The following is a 5,302-nucleotide window of genomic DNA, read 5'->3' as shown; positions in this document are numbered from 1 at the left end:
TCGAATAGCCCTCATCATGCCCCAACATTTTTGGTAAGAAATCATGCTGAACAACTAAGAGGAAAAGCTAGAATGGTGATTGATTACAGAGATGTAAATAAAAAGACCGTTAAAGACGGTTATCAAATTGCTCAGGTTAGAGTTCTCATCAACAGACTTAGAGGCGCAAAGATTTTCTCTAAGTTTGATGCAAAATCAGGCTTTTGGCAAGTCAAAATGCATCCTGATTCCGTTGCTTTGACAGCTTTTGGAACTCCTCAAGGGCATTACGAATGGTTAGTTATGCTATTTGGATTAAAGCAAGCTCCGTCAATTGTCCAAAGGAAAATGGATAATATCTTCAAACCAGTTGCAGACTTTTGCATAGTTTACATAGATGACATTTTTGTCTTCTCAAAAACTATGGATGAACATTTAAAGCATCTTGAGCAGGTGTGTAAGTTTATTGTCCAGAAGGGAATTATCCTTGGACAAAAAAAGATTCATCTTATTAAAGGTGAAATTGATTTCCTTGGCATTCATGTTAAGGATGGAGAGATTCGTCTCCAAGACCACATTGTTAAGAAAATCAGCCAATTTCCTGACAATATCCTAGATGCGAAGTCTCTACAGAGATTTTTGGGAGTTGTTAATTTTGCGAGAGATTTTATTCCCCAAGTTAGTAGTCTAACTGCTCTCCTCTCTCCAAAAACAAGTTACAAGAAAAAATGGTCTTTCACAGCTGATGACAGTAATACTGTCAGAAAGATTAAAGAATTAACAAAAAATCTTCCTCCTTTACAATTACCTGAAGAAGGAGATCTGATCATTTTGTAGACTGATGCAAATGATTATTACTGGGCATGAGTTGTTTTAGCTGTTGCTCCATATACAAATCATGAAAAGATTTGTAAATTTCTATCTGGAAAGTTTAACGCTGCTGAGTTAAATTATTCCACCGGAGACAAGGAAGTCCTGGCCTTAATTAAAAGCATCAAGGGTGCTGAGGCATACCTAGGAAACAAATTTGTAGTTAGAACTGATAACAAAAGAGTAAAAAACTTCAAAAACTACAAATTAACTGATGCTGCAGATAGAGGAAGAGTGTTGAGATGGCAAATGTTTTTAACTCAATATGAATACGATGTTGAAATGGTTGCAGGAAATAAGAACTTTTTGCCCGACTCACTCACAAGAGAAATGGTGATGTTCGACAGAGAAGGTCGTAATTCCAGAAGTCGAAAACCGGAATCAGAAGAAAAGAAGCTCTGGGAAAGATTCAAAAGCGGTGATAAAACCGTAGGACCTCTTCATGACGGACCTGGTTATCAATATATGGTCTTTTATGGAACTACTAAGTCTAGTCAATCTTCAAAAAACAAGCCTAAACCAGACTTTGAAGAAGATGGTCGCTCCAGTCATTCAGGCGGTACTAATGAAGATAAACTCGTAAATGAGTTTTTGCTGTGTCCGAAAGGATCAGCCTTAACTGATCAGTCTCAAGGGAAAAGACTGGCTAGCCCGTCTCAAACGGCAGACGGTAAAGGCATATCAAGTCCGTTGATGGCTGCTGTTTTGCCAAAAAGCAGGAAAGACCCTTTCAGGGCAAATAAGCTACCATTAGTCACAGGAAAGAAGGTCATCCATGATCAACCTTTGAAGATCTTTCAGAAGCCAGTTTTCAGAACAGATAGGCTATTAGCTTTTAAACAGAAGATTATTATTGATAATATTCTGTATTCTTTATATGAGAAAAATGAAGCTCATTTACTTCAAACCCTCAAGGCTTTAACAGAAGAAATGTATGGAGTCCATACAAAAGACAAAGGAGTTCTAGCAGAACCATCTAAAGTTGTATACCTCGAGAGTCCTGAAAGCGCTAAAATTCCTATGCTAGCCTTAAAGGAATCTGAATGGTATAATTTCCATAACCTCTTAGGTGAAGGAAGAGATGTTCTTCCAGGAACATTATCAATAACCCCTGGCCCATATTATGGGAGATACCTGGTTGATGTTCAAGCAGAGCATCCTCAGAAGCACAAGCTATGGCTCATAGAAAATGGTTTTGTTCATAATTTGTGGACAAAAACCAATGAAGATCTTAAAGGCTTTCCAGAAATAATAGCCGAAGCTGTCAAAAATATCAGACCCGATGGATGTATCCTAAGGATAAAATTCATTTCAACACCACCAGAATGGACCGTGGTAAATGGACAGATGAATTATATCTCTCCATATCATCATGTCAGATTAATCCAAAGTCCGGTTCAAAAGCCGGCTTTTACCAGTGGCAATGGGAGACCAAATCAGAGCATTCCATGGATGAAAGCTATGACCATAGCAATTATCAAAAATATAGTTCTGAGAGACTATGATTCAAGCCTCCTGGCAAGTGGAGAAAAAATAATGGTCACTTGCTATAATCATCCTCCTCTTGAGAACTGTGACTTTTTCGCAGCTCTTATGAGAAATGAAGTGGATTGCACTCTAGCTACCACTAAGTGGCTAGAAAAAGTTGAGACTGAAGAAAAATATAAGATTTCTTATCCCTATGATTCAGACCTCGACGGTGGAAATGAAGGCACTGCACATGATTGGGAAAGTAATGGTCCCAACTCCTCAATAGGATATTCTGAAGATCCAGAAACATATCACAACATAGTAAACATGTTGGATAATTGAACGATGGCCGACGCTTCATGCTAAACTACTTTTCTTTTGATAAAAAGAAAGGGAGCCATCAGCACAAGATTTCAAACGACTTTACTTTTTCAAAAGTAAAGTTATCAGGATTAGATCCCTCTTGTCCTCCACTTTGTACAGGTGTGTTTTATTTTTAACTTGAGTTCCGTCCCTATATAAGGTCCTTAAACTTCAGAAGGAAGGTATCGAAAAAACAATCAAAGACAGAAGTTTTTCACTCTCCAACCTTTCTCAAGAAATAGTATAGCCAATAAACAGTCTTTGTAATATATATAGTAAGTGTGAGTAAGAGTGTATGTGAGTCATCTGGTGTGAAGTACTGTAAAATACAAGTAAGTATTTATCTTGTAATTATGAGTAGCTAAATAACTTTTAGCTGTTTACCTAAGAGCGAGGCTCTAGGTTTTATGTTTGTATCTATGGTTGAATAAATTCATCTTGGTGCTCAAAATCCCGTCACAAAAATAATTTACATATATATTAGTCTGTTATTTTTTGTGTTTTGTTGTTTTACTTAATCTCTGTATTACAATTAGAACCATTTCTTTTTAAGACAGCAGTGATCCCGCCGTGCATAGTAACCAGGTCGACCAAGGGTCTTTAGGTGAATCTTTTCGGCATGTTGAAGGCTAGTCTTTTTTAGAAATGTTTTTAGTTATTTACAGGTAATTATAATTTTGTGGTAATAACCTATAGAACAAGTCACTAGCAGGTCATCTTAGACCACTTGCCTTTTAAAAACAATAAAAGCAGTCTGCATCCCATGCAGCACTGCATAACAGACATACCCATTAAGTTAAGCTGCACCAAATGCAGCCATAATCCCGTTGAGGTTATTTTGAGAAATATCCAATTCCAACAACCCGTGGCATTTTCCTAGACTCGAAGCGATGCTGCCAGTGCCACTAAGATTATTTGTGTCCAAGTAAAGATAGATTAACATAGTTAAATTTCCAAGAGAAAATGGAATGCGTCCAGATAATTGGTTGGAATGAAGATCCAATACCACAAGCGATGAAAGCTGCCCAATGTCAGCCGGGATGCTACCGGTGAAGAAGTTTACACTCAAAACGAGTGATTGCAGATTCGCAAGATTTCCTAAACCAGTTACACCAACCCAGATCTCCTCAAGACCGGTTGAGAGATTTGATATTGATGTGGGCAACGTCCCTCCGAAATTGTTTGACCCTAAATCCAACCTTCTTAACTGTGTAGCATTCGTCAAATCAGAGACAAAGCTCAAGTCACCTTGTTGACCACTTCCAAGATGGTTGAACGGGACATTGAAATATGAGAGGTTATGAAGCTTTCGCAGATTGGGCACTTGTCCTGTTAGACTGTTGAGTGAAACATCGAAATCAACTAGACTTGTTGCAGAGGATATCGACAAAGGAATGGACCCGGTAAATTCATTCCCCCATATGTAAAAGTCCTCAAGGTGAGGAAATGCAGTGCTCAAGTGTGAGGGAATGCTCCCCTGAATCTGGTTTCCAGCCACAGAAAAAGCGACAATAGCAGAGAGGTTGTAGATGGAGGGAGGGATGGTACCAGACAAGTTATTTACGTCCAACGAAAAAAAGGTTAACATTTTCAATTGGCCTAGAGAACTAGGGATGCTCCCCACCAAGTTGTTAGTAGATGCACCAAGTTCTGTAAGAGATGAAAGATTTCCCAAGGAAGGAGGGATTTCTCCCGTTAAATTATTAAGTTCTAAAACAAGTATTTGAAGCTTAGACAAGAAACCAAGATTGGAAGGAATTTCACCCACCATATTATTGTAACCAAAAGAGAGATATGTGAGTTTGACGCAACCGGATATGTTGACAGGAATAGGGCCAGTAAATGAGTTATTCCTTAGAGATTGTACCTGTAACCTACGCAAATGCCCAATTTCTGGAGGAATTTCTTGAGTGAAGCTATTGTTATATAGGTAAACTTCCCTTAGAAAGCTCAGGTTTCCTATGTGTGGGGATAGGGAGCCAGCCAGGCCTTGGGAGGTGAGGTTCCACACAGTGACTCTCTGACGATGCCTTGTACTGCAAGTCACACCATGCCAGAAGCAGAAGGTGAATGGAGTTATTCCAGGAGCTCAGGACGTGGTTGGGATCATGCTGAATGTTGCCTTTGATGGCTAAGAGTGCCAGCCTATCAGTCTCGTTTCCTTTCAGCCTAGTGGTGAAGGGTTGGCTCAAATGCATGGAGGAGCTAAGACAGCAAACCGGAATTGCATCAGAAAGACAACATACTATTATGATCATCACTTTCACTGCCAAAACCCGCATGTTCTTAGAATTTGCTTGAAGAAGAGTCATGGTTATTTGTTTCTGAAATTGCAAGTTCCATTTGAGACATGTCAATGTATTTTAACGAGGATCAGACCATTGGAGCATATTATTGACTTGACTATAACTGAGTGTTCAATCACATTATGTTTTGAAGTCAGTCCCTCATCATTAACCCTCATTGTCTTTGCTTTTGATGAAGGTCAAGAGTCAACACTAATATCATGCCTGTTGTTTTTCTATGCTTTATGCTTTGTTTTCCATTAATGTTGTTATCATACTGTAAGCATTATCTTCCACTATTCTTGAAAGACTGCTGTTATCTCCTACAACACGAA

At 38.7% G+C, this 5,302-nt stretch overlaps 1 pseudogene; it reads right to left on the bottom strand.

The window, feature by feature from the left end:
- The window catches only part of LOC101295319, a 15,329-nt pseudogene extending 10,335 nt beyond the window's left edge, over positions 1 to 4,994 (bottom strand).
- Between the last annotated feature and the right edge of the window lie 308 nt (positions 4,995 to 5,302).

This window comes from Fragaria vesca, linkage group LG3, assembly GCF_000184155.1.
Source record: "Fragaria vesca subsp. vesca linkage group LG3, FraVesHawaii_1.0, whole genome shotgun sequence".
Lineage (NCBI taxonomy): Eukaryota > Viridiplantae > Streptophyta > Magnoliopsida > Rosales > Rosaceae > Fragaria > Fragaria vesca.
The sequence above is the reverse complement of the archived record's forward strand: the minus strand, read 5'-3'. Positions and strand labels throughout refer to the sequence as shown.